Below are 12,661 nucleotides of genomic sequence, written 5' to 3' on the forward strand. Positions count from 1 at the left end.
AGCGTGCCCTCGCATTCCAAATTATGAATACACAGCACTGGGCCACACTGCACAGTGGTTCTGAGTACACTTTGTATTGTTGTAATGAATAAGCCATGTGAGCTTATCAAGCAGATACGGTCTGATTAATGATTTGGAAGGACTGGACGCAGAGTGTGTTATTCTTTCCTTGCACTGCGCACACACCCACCCGTGGCACCCAAACCGTGAATCCGACATAAACCCTTACTATCATTAAGAGAACAGACGCTTTGCCAATTGATAAGTCTTCAAGTCCGTCCCCGCATGACTCTGGGAAACTGAAAGACAATGTTAAGATAAGACAAACTTAGAAATGTGCTAGCATAAATATTTCAATTTCTAGCAGACGTATCGTCACGGACATCCTGCTTGTTTTATCTTGTAACAATAACGCCGACCAGTGCAATTGTATACTTGTGTTTTATCTTGATTAGGTTTCCCTTTCAGTCGGCTAGTTTCGAAATATCTTTTTTGGATTATTAATTAGAACTTCCCTTGCACTTTTGCCCGGCCCTTTGCTGTGCGTCAGACAGGCGGGCATGAGTTTGGGCGGAAGTGGGCCATTGTCTTGGGTTCTTGGTTATGTATGGACTGGACTGGACATTTCTATTATGAGTGTTGAGCAAAGCCTACATTGACTTGGTTGCCCTGTGTTGGTTTTGTCATAGCAGTTGTCTTTTCTGATCCTGCTTCAACCATTGTCATCGTTACTCAGGGTGACCAGACGTCCCGGTTTTGCTGGGACTGTCCCGATTTTTGGTGCTCTGTCCCCCTTTCTCTTGATTGTTTCCTTGGGAAACTGCAGTGGTCCTGGTTTTTGCTGGTCTGTCTTTATAGCTGACAGACATTAATGGACGATCTGCCACAGAAGAAATGCTGCCTTTTACAATTTAAGACTGTGTTAGTTTGTGATTAAATTAATGATATGTGTTTATTTGAACAGTAACACTTAACCCCCCTCCAACCTCTACTGAAGTGTATATGGTGTTGTCACCCTTCCTGGGAGCATGGCATCTCCCTGGGCTCATGGTCATGTCACGTGTCAGTGACCATGTGACTTCAATAAATAAAAGTAATGATGGCTTCCCGCTCATCAGTCTTGGACCAACTGACTCCTGCCTGTTGTGCCATTCTTGGAGCGTGTGGCACTGCATAGCAGGCGGAGGGCCTACCCTGTAGGGCCCTACACCCTGACGGTGCCCCTGATGGGCTACGCTATCCTCCTGTCCCTCAGCAGTAGCAGGGCCCCTGCCGGACAACTCTGCGTGTGTATGCTGGTGCCCCTGCTGGGCAACACTGGCCATGTAAACGTGATGGCCAGGCTGCCCCCAGGCCTCTGAGGCGCCTGTGTGACCACGGGCGGACAGGGAGCCCCCTGTCCTTTGATGTCGGCTGGGTGCCCCCAGCAAGTCCATGGGTTGGCCTTTGGGCCAGCCCATAACTGTGCAGGCTAATGTGTGTGCTGGGTGCCCCAAGCGATGGACAGACTGGCCTGCGTGACCTCCGGTCCAGTCACAACAGTGTAGTGACTTGACAGCCACTTTCAAGAGTTAGTCCTACTTTTATGTTAGTTGTCCTGTCCCGGTTTTTTTACTTTTTAAATCTGGTCACTGTTAGCGGTCTCCAATGGGCCGCCTCCGTGAGCCCCCCACCCCCTGTGGTAATGAGACACAGAGACGGAGATGTTGTCGGTGTGGGCTCCCCGGTGAACTGACGTCACCAGGAGCCGCCCCGTTTATTTAAACTGGCACGCGACGGAGTTGACGTCACTCCGTCGCGTGCGTACCCTTAAAGGGGCAACGCCACACTCCTCCTTTTCCATAACAACAAATTGGAGTACTTAACTAGCACACATCTATGACACATATCACTCTATAAGTTTCAACAAAAACCCCCATTTATTGACAGCCACCCCGGATCCCCCGTGTGTACCTGTCATGGCCTGACCATTAGTCCCCGGTCAGCCTCCCAGCTCAGTCCATAACATAATCACTGAGACGGGCAGGTTTCCCACGCCCTGATCTCAGGGGGTACCTCCTGCCACCGTCCCTGGCTGGTGTTCCTGGACTGGGTCCGCCTCGAGCCGGCGATTCCACTACGGCGCGTTCTCCCCCACCTTCATCCAGAGCGCCTTCACTTTCTCGGTTGTCCGGGTTGTCCACTCTGGGGTCACCAATCTTCCTGAAGAACGACGCATTCCTGGTTACCGATGACGTTCCATCCGATGCAGTCACCATTGACCCCTTGACAGCTACCACGTCCAGGGGGGCGGGTTCGTACGTGAGAGACAGTTTTCCATGAGGGTGACGATTTCTTACCAGCACCTCATCCCCCAATGCGATGTGTGGGGGTCTGAGCCCCCTCCGGATGTTCTCCATCTGTGTCCTGACCTGTCTGTCCTCTTCCACCTGCTCATTGTCGATGACGGCGGGGTCTCTGTCCCCCACCTCCGGTATGACATCCCTCGGGCACCGTTGGAATAGTGCTTCTGCCGGAGCCACCCCCGTAGACGAATGAGGGGTGGTGCGGTACCCTCGTAGGAATACGTACAGAGCCCTCTGCAAACACTCCCCTTTTCCATGTGCAACGCGGAACACCTTGTTAAGGGTGCGCATCATTCGCTCGGCCTCCCCGTTGGCGCGGGGCCACAGCGGGGTGACCCGCCGGTGTTGAATTCCATACTCTTTCATGAGCTCTGCAAAACTCTCCCCCTGGAATGGGGCTCCGTTGTCCGAGCACAGCACAGAGGGGAGGCCATGAGTGGCAAAGATCTTCTCCAGCGCCACCACCACGTTCTCAAACGCCACTGAGTCTATAAACTCAACTTCCGGGTACCTCGACCACTCGTCTACCACCACTAGAAAATGCGTGCCTCTGGATGTAGACCCAGAGTCGGCGTGCACCACTTCCCATGGTCGAGTCCCGCGGGGCATTGCTTCAATGGACGGTTCCTTCTGGGCCGGGGCCGCCGCCTGACACCACACACAAGAGGCCACGAACTCCTCCACCTTCCGCTCCAACTCAGGAAACCACACCTTCTGACGGAGGCGAGCTTTCGTTTTGGGGGCCCCTTGATGACCTTGGTGCGCCAGCGCGATGACCTGTGCCACTTTGGCCTGGGGCACTACGATCCTTTCCCCTCTTAGCAGTAGCCCCGACTCGGAGAATGTTAGTTCCTCTCTCACTCTCCACAACTGCTCGAGAGTGACCCTGGCCTCACATGTTCTTCGCTCCACCGCCTCCAGCACTGTCTTCCAGGCACCCTTCTGCATGGCCTCCTTCAGGATGGAGAAACACTCGTCGCTTTTCGAAGCCGCCTCGAGTTCCTCCACCTGCATGGAGTTTGGTGTCGCAGTCTCTATGACCAGGCAGACGTGTTCGTCGGCCTCCTCCGCCGACGCCGACACCTGCGAGTCGTTCCTGGGGTGTCGAGACAGGTAGTCCGCCGCATTGTTGGCACTGGGACGATAGGTCAATGACACCCCATACTCCATCAGGGCGAGCATCCAACCAGGAGCCGCTCCGTTTATTTAAACTGGCACGCGACGGAGTTGACGTCACTCCGTCGCGTGCGTACCCTTAAAGGGGCAACGCCACAGTCACCCTATGTTACTGCCAGGTCAATTTTCGCCCCCACCCCTTCCCTAGCTATGCCATCTCCCTGCATGTGCTTACTCTTGCCACTGTTTTCGTAGCAGCAATGCATATATTATGCATAGCTTTGCTTTTACAAACTTCAATTCGCAGAAACTTTGCTTGGACAGTTAATCGTTTCGCCCTTTTTATGTTTGCTTTTCTACGCTTTTCTTGACCCTGTTTCTTTGCTTCAGTTGTTTATTTTTGATGGTCATTTCTTTCACTAGTGTAATGACATGATGTAAATTTCGTGCAGCGCTTTGACATAGTGCAATATAAACATAAAAAATTAAACTGAATGAGTGCCTTTTTGTCGACCATGTGTCAAAACCAATTTTAACAGAATGTGCAGTTTGAAGTGCACTTGATGTTTGTGTGATCTTATGATTTCACCAACATTGACACACGACACACTTTCTCATTGCTACAGACACAAAACGCATGCATCCACAGGGCTGTAAAGTTTGCTAAATGGAAATCCTTTCTGAAGTCCCAGTGCCACTGGGATGTGCTTTTCCATTGCACTCGTGGTTTTCACCTCTACAAAAAGCATGTCCTGACAGCAGCCGACAGAAGACCAGGCACGTTCCTGCGTAAATCCCTCATCAATAAACACTAATGTGGCGCAGATAACTCACGGCACACCTTGCCGTGCCAGGGGTAATCATGCCGTGTGCCGACAAGAAAAGACTAATGCGCTTGGAATAATGAGGCGCCACTTTTTTTTCTTTTTTTTAATATCTATACGTCACTGGGAATGTGACACAACATTAATCACTTTGTCCTAGATGTATCTGTTAAAGTAAGCCAGTTTTTTTTGTTTCTACAAAAGGATAGGTGTTTATAGAAAATTCCTGAATAGTAAAAGTCTTCCTACTTTTTGTTTTGCCCATGCAGTGGGAAATCGAAGTTAAAAAGAGGATTTCAAATATTTGAATGATTTTGATTTTGTCATCGACAGTGCAATTTGCAAATCTCAACAACTTCGGTAATGGGTCCATCTGACTCCCCCGTGCTCTTGTGTGTGATATGTCTGTCTTTTTTGTAAAAAGACAGTTGAGGCACCGGTCATGACAGCATAAACATTCAAAAGCCTCATCATGGGCAGCACCGCAGCTTGACCAAGCACTGTCCACTCAAGTCTTTCACAACCACCCTCTTTTTTTTTCTATTTGGCTGGTTGGTCATGCACTAATACTAGAAGTACCATGAAGAGCGCAAAAATACAGACACACGTAGTGCCTTATCAGGGTCCTTTACAAAGTTTCACTGATTACATTGGTGCAGGTGGGCTTGGTAGCGGAGGAGATGCATAAGAACGGGGACATTTGGTGACAGTGAGACAAATCTAGTGGGCCGTGTGCCATTAATTACTTGGCTGCAATTGTATAGATTATGCCATTGTGCTAGCATAGTTAAGGCCAAGATGAATTGTTTGGAGTTGTTTCAGATCATTTTTCTTAATAAACTCTTGAACATTGCATTTCAATTTCAGAATTTTCCATGGAAGGATTCTCATCACCAACCCTCGTCAATGCACGGTCTATACCTGCTCATGCCACAGAAATACATGACTATATCACTGAGCAACAACATGACCTATTTATAGTGACAGAAACCTGGCTCCACCAAGCTTCTGGACCTTCCCTCTCTATTGCCATTCCTAAGACTATACCATCCTTAGGACGGACAGAATGAAATCACTAGGTGGGGGAGTAGCTATTATTGCTAAAACACATCTCAAAATAAGAACCTGCCCTATCGAGAACCCGGACGGTTATGAAGTTCTACTAGCCAAACTAGCCACAAACCATAAGACTACTATAAACATAATAACCATCTATAGAGCACCTAACGCCAAATCTCAGCCAGAATTAGATATACCACTATTGTTAACGCCACTTATAAAACCGAACACAAAATGTCTAGTCCTAGGGGACCTGAATCTAGGTTTTAATGATACCCAAGACCACATAGCAGAAGCACTACACAATGCGCTCAAAGACATGGCATTCACACAACTTGTGAACGCCCCTACCCATACAAAAGGGAGAACTTTAGACTGGATACTACCTCTCAACACCCTAGGATCCATAGATTCCATTAACCCGGTACCCTGGTCAGATCATCACAGTATAAAATTCACTATTTTGGCCAATTAACCAGACCTACCCAAGACTGTCATTGAGGAATCCTACGCAACCATAAACATCCGCAAACCTACTGCAGAAAACCTCAGCCATCTCCCTCAACAACAAAAAGATTAATACTGAAAATCCCTGTGCCCTGGCCGACATTTATCATAATTGTCTCACCAGCACAATTGACACCCTAGCTCCTTAGCTCCTTGTGTTGACAAAACAAAATGCAAAGACAAAAAATCTTCTTTCTAGTGAGGAATTAGTCTCCCTTAGATGGATTAAAAGATTTATCGAACACCGGCTAAATAAAACCCATACCTCAGAAGCCATGGAAGCATTCAACTCCGCAAACAACATTTACAAATCAGCCATCATTGCCCATAAAGCAGATGCCTTCAATACCAGAATCAGCAATGCATCCTCTGATAGTAAAGAACTATTCACCATACTCAAGGAGTTGGATAATCCAATCCCCATAATCAACCCAGTCCAACCAAGCAAAGAATGGTGTATCACCATCCAAGATGCTCTGGCATCAAAAATCAAGCTATTACAAAATAAAATCATTTCCAAAAGAAATCTCCTATCTGACAAGCACACCGCATCTATCCAAATCACTATGAACATAGAAGATACCACCCCTCTCTTCAACTTCACACCAGTCTCCCAAGATGTAGTACTTGGTACTATATCCAAACTCAAAGCCTCAAATTGCAAAGAAGACAACTTTCCGGCGCACTTAATTAAATTATGTGCCCCTACCCTCACACCTATAATTACCAATTTTGTGAATGCCTCTTTCCACACCAATCAGGTCCCAGTCAGCATCAAAGCAGCATGGGTTACCCCCCTACTGAAAAAGCCCGCCTTAGACCCATTAGTGCCCACGAACTACCGGCCTATAACGACTGTCCCCTTTTTACTTAAAATCATTGATAAAATAGCCTACAACCAAATACAAACTCACCTCGAACATAACCTATTAGGAGCTAGACAATCTGGCTTTAGGCCTAACCACAGTATGGAGACGGCCCTTTTGGATTTGAAAATCCAACAGGACTCTATCAGAGACTCTGGCAAACCAGCCACCCTACTGCTACTGGACCTATCAGCAGCATTCGACTTGGTAGACCACAATAAATTATGTGACACTCTAAAAAAAGATTTTAACTTTTCCAACAACGCCACCCAGTGGATCAGATCCTTTTTAACGGACCGCACATCCAGAGTTGCCATCAGAAATCATGCAGCGGACCCTATAGTAGTACCAATAGGAGTCCCCCAGGGATCCTACATCTCCGCCACCCTCTATAATGCATACACTAAACTCCTATTCTCGGCTCTTGACGATATGGGTGTCATCTACACCAACTTTGCAGATGACACCCAGATCCTCATCCCCATTACAGGTGACTACACCCAAGACACCTACACCGTCAATAAAGTATACTCAATAATTCAAAATTGGATGGCTCTAAACATCCTCTGCCTCAATGATGAGAAGACGGAGGTCATCATCGTGGGCTCCCAAAAAAAGAATAAGCACCCTCCATTCTGACTACTCCCATATCAACATTGACGGCACACTGATCCCAGTACTCAAACAAGTCAAAACTCTTGGTGTTTATATAGATGCTAACCTCTCTATGCACAAACAAATAGCAGCCCTCTCCTCATCCACAGCCTACACAGCAAAACTCATTGCACTCAGTCGCCAATTTCACACCCCTACAAATTGCATTACCTTGGCTAGAGCCCTGATCCTAACGAAATTGGATTACTGCAACATCCTCTTTCTAGGAACCTCCAACACCAACTTAAACAAAATTCAATTACTACAGAACAAAGCCCTTAGAGCGGCACAAGGTATCAAGAAATCCGAACATATATCTAGCATCAGAAGAGAACATCATTGGCTGCCAATTGAAGCAAGAATCATTTTCAAAACGCTTAGCATCGTCCATAAATGCATCACAGACAAAGCACCTAGCTACCTCAACAACACCATCAAGAAAAAAATCTCCTGCAGGACACTTGGATCTAGTAAACTGGCCCTCTTGGAAATTCCTCAATACAAATACAGTAGAGCAGGAGGATGTAGTCCCCAACTCACTGGAACGCACTACCCCTCAGCATCAAAAACGAGGACTCCCTACTAAAATTCAAAAAAGCGCTGAAAACTTGGCTGTTCAACAAATATTAACCATAACTAGTCCTACTCTACCTCAGTACTAGAACGTTTCAGGTTTACCTTCCTTCGTTGTACCGAAACATTAAATCCAGCACCCATGGTCCACATGTATCGCCAGGGGGCACTTTCAGACCCGCAACTAGTGTTTTAAACGAACTGTGACGTGCTACTTTGACCCATTATAACTTGGTATATGAAACTTGATTTATGACTCTATGTGTAACTTAGTATAAATATTGATTTATTTGTCTGTAACTGTAACACTGTATAAAAATGTGAGAATTCATCTGCAATTTCGCCATGATACCCCCGGGTCTGGGCGAGTAACAAAGGTAATAAATAAATACATTTGTATACATAGTGTTTTTAATCAGGTTTTGTCATAGGGAATACTATTTTTTTCATCCCAGATATCTTAAAATGATCCATTTCAATTTCAAAGCTTTTGCACATCCAACTAGACATTATAACCATCACAATACTTTCTTTCGGCAACAAGGCCATCAAAACATACAAGCCAATACAACATTGGACAAACAATAAATATAACAACCCGTTTAATTAAATGCACATATAATATAAATACATAAATTCCTTATAAAAAGATCAGGTCATAAAGTGCTGGTGCTATGAAAATAATTTCATCATTCGAATAAACACATCTTAATCACTAAAAGATATTTTACCAAATAATATCTGAATCGAATGTAAAATGGACTCTCTGCATTTCCAAGTTGATTCAAGGTAAGTCAGAAGTGTCCAGTCAAGAAGGGGCGAGTCAGCAGATACATATAATAACAGGTCTACATTGGGTAAAAGGCAAATCACAGAATAAAAGAACACATTTTTTGCATCAAATGGAGTCTCCATACTAGGAACAAAAAATTAAATTCTTCAAATCTTCCCGAAAAGTACAACAAAATTGATAGTTAGGATCACTGTTTAATGCAGTCACTGACCTGCTATAATTGCTCTTGAAGGAAAAAGATATAACCTCGACCTTGTAATTGGCAGTCTTTCTTGTTTATACTTGTCCAGGTAGATACCATATTTTTGTATTCCACTTCTAGCCATCATGATGTGTCCAGTTCGAGGGTTTTATGTTCCTTTGTTTCTCCTTCACTAGAGATACATTCAAGCAGGTTGTATTTAATGAGAGCACCATTACAGCCCTTTAGGTTAGTAAAAAACATGAGTCACGGTTATATTTCACTAGTTCAGATTTTATGTACAGAATCCAAGGATGCCGTAACATATGTTCTGATTAAAAGTTGTAAGTAAAAATGGCATGGGTTAATAGTGGCTTTTCATTCCAACCACAGATTAATAGGTTAACTCATCCTCAAGAAATGGCAATCCCAGCTCATTATGTGTGGCGAAATTTGGCGTGGCATTGGGAACTCCAAGTATTTGTTTCAGGAATGAATTTTCCTGGATCTGTAATATTGAAATATGTCTCGTTGCTCAGATTCCAGCTCCATATCTCACCTCTGGTTTTACTTTCACGAGGTATATTCTCAACAGCATATCTACTGGGCTGGCCTTATGTTGATTTTCAAACCTAGACATTCCACCTAATAGCTCCCAGATTCTCATAAATGTGAAATGTGGCCCCCCTCAACCTTAGAATTAAATTGGACTCCAAGATATTCATAAGCGTAAGTACCTTTCCTTCCCCCACATAAATGGTTGGCATCTTGTCAATTCTACTACACTGTGTATAGACTATAACTGCATATTAAGATACAATAATACTGAAGTCCAAATGATAAAGAAATTCCCAGGAATTGTTTGTTAGGTGTTGAAGAGAAATCTGAGGTCTCGCAGTCAACACAGGATTGCATTACTTGCTTATGCAGATGACACACACCACCAAAGTGTGGAACGTCAGTCTGGCAGTTGAGTAATGTCTCATGGATATTATTAATGTATAATGAAAAGAGTAGCGTTGCAAGTACACAACCCTGCCGTATGCTGGACTTCACCAGAAACCAAGGAGACCGTTGCCTTGATATTAACATTAATTGGTGCAGTGAAAAAAGTGAACATGGAGGTGGCCAATTTCGAGATGGTCACCTTTTAATATTTATCTATGTAATGTGCATGCATAGAATGAATGTGCAACTTTTTTTCATACTTTACATGTATGTCTAGAAGATGTAAGGTCTTGGAAGTGCACTGCCATACTATGAACGCTCACATCAAAGTGAGCAGTGACTTTCATGTCAGTTTTCGAAAGTATATAAAATTTAATATGTTTAGGAGGGGTAAAGGACTTGTGCATTTCATGGCTTTAAGCCAAATACTCATTACTTCTATGCCATACAATTACACGCCAAACACCTCCATATCTTACACCACACGCTCTATCGACTGCGCGCTTTCGACGTGTGCACTTTAAATGCACACATTTTTCACATGAATATGGAACATATATTTCAGATGTACATTTTGTACTTGTATGCAATTTAAGACATTTATATGCCTTATGTAACGGGGTCAGTGATCTGACCCTGTCAAATAGAGGGGCACCCCTCTCAGTCTGTGTTTGGAGGCCTAACAAGGTGGAAACCTGAGCCATTCTTACCCCAACGTGGGGAGGATGGAAGTTGGGAGGGCCCCAGTGTTTGTTCTTTTCACCTGTTTGATGGCTAAAAGCACCGCTCTTCCTCAGCCCATGCCTCTAGGTGAAAATACGTTTGTATAAAATAACTTTTTAAATCATGAGTTAAGGTTGATCTCACAAAAAGTGTGTCTACAAAGAGAGGGAATAGCATAGTGTATACCACTACAAATGTCACCATAAAACTCATAAACACTCAGTTCATACCACAACAAATCCAACCCCAAGACTCAATCCACTTAATAGGCAGGTTACAGAAATGTCATGGGTAAATGGAGTGTTAAGGTTAAATGTGTAGTGAAATGCATTAGAGACCCTCATTCAAAGCCCCTATTTGAAGCTCTTATCTTAAAGCTTTTATTTTAATGACAAACATTTTTGGCTTAAAGGTAGCGCTTCCAGCATCACCTAATAGCCAAAAACGTAAGATTGCTCTGGCTGTGCTTCAGTCAATGTTACTAACACAAACACTCTACCAGTCAAATATTGGGCCCAGTATAGAGAATGCCTTTGTACTACTGTAGCATAAATGTTTTTGGCTAGGTTGAACACCATTATTGAACACTGAACACCATTATTGCATGATCATCTGACAAAATGCATTATTTGGACATGTATATTTTTACTGACAAAGATTAATTTAAATTCCAACCTATTATAAACCAATAGACCTTAATGCACTGCTAATGACAACATAATGCTACCCATAATATGACTTCTTTCCTGCCATACAGCCATTTCATATAAATCTGCAGAATCACTTCAGACAATTTCAAATTAGGAGCACCGTTGACATTGAATAAACTTAAATCCTGGGGATACACTGAAACTTTTACAAAGACCATGCAATAAATGATATCATTGACCAGATACAAAATGCCAGAGTCTAACCTAGGAAAATACACCATGGTTAGTGTGTGTTCAGCGATAGTTTTATAGAAATTGCTTTGAAATAATAGCCGAGTCATGAACTGGTGAGAATTTCCAAGGAAAATCTGATATTTTCATTGAAGTGATTCATTTGTTTTACTTGCTAGTCAATCCAGACCTTTATCCGTCATAGGAGGGGCATCTTTATCTTTAAATAAACCTTCCCATTATTGATGTACCCATTTTTCAACAATATGTTGAAATGACCCTCATTTGCACATACACAGCTACATTTATTCTTTTGCAACATTTCACGACGTGTCTTGCTACAATCGGAATATTTGTGTTTCTGGGTTATAACTACACACACTATGAAAACTCTCATTGTTAAGCTTAGATAAGACGTGCTCTTAGAATGTGAAATCATCATATACACTTTAGGATTCTTGACTCTATTCTTCCTCATCCAAGGAAAGCAGATGCTAATTTGATGGAATTCATTTTAATTTATATTAATTTTGTTAAGTTATGGTTTTATTCTTTGTCTTTGAAAGTACCTAATACATAAAGATTTCCTATGGGAAATGCCACTTCCTGTTCCTGGGTGAGCATGTTAGGATGCTAACTTAACATGAGCTAATTAACATTATGTAAAGTACTTATTGTGAATGTACACATTCAGATAGTACTGTACAGACATAATACATGTTTTATAAAGAGGTGATGTTATAATTAATGTAGTTAAGCATGTGCTCCTTTGCAGTGTATAATATTACACAATTCTCATTTTTTGGGCATCATTTCTACATATACGTGACAAGACACATCCTTTGCACATGTATGCGCTAATGCAAGGCAAATACATATAGAATACTAGCAGAAGTACCTGTTCTCCAAACGGGTTCTGTAGACAGACATAACACTGATTCTGTAGGTCGCTCTTCCAATTCGCTTATCCACTGAGAAAGTGTGCGTATGGCTGGCTGACATACCCCAGAACAGACATTGTGGGGAGGCGAGAGTTGGTGTGCTGCTGCATACTGGGACCTTCTGTGCTCTCTCCCAAACTGTCGCCTCACCCTGGCATGGTGCAGCTTGTTGCAGTGCATTGCATTGCAAATATCTTGGAAACCGTGCATCCTAGAGCCTGGACCTAGAGTTTTGTTGCATGTGTCGGGA

The 12,661-nt window shown here is 43.6% G+C and overlaps 1 protein-coding gene across 1 annotated transcript in view; it reads left to right on the plus strand.

Moving 5' to 3' along the window:
* Positions 1-12,661, plus strand: part of LOC138569976 (probable acyl-CoA dehydrogenase 6) — a 908,321-nt gene that overhangs the window by 409,832 nt on the left and 485,828 nt on the right. The window lies entirely within an intron of this gene.

This window comes from Ambystoma mexicanum, chromosome 2q, assembly GCF_040938575.1.
Source record: "Ambystoma mexicanum isolate Mex_15411 chromosome 2q, UKY_AmexF1_1, whole genome shotgun sequence".
Classification (NCBI taxonomy): Eukaryota; Metazoa; Chordata; class Amphibia; order Caudata; family Ambystomatidae; genus Ambystoma; species Ambystoma mexicanum.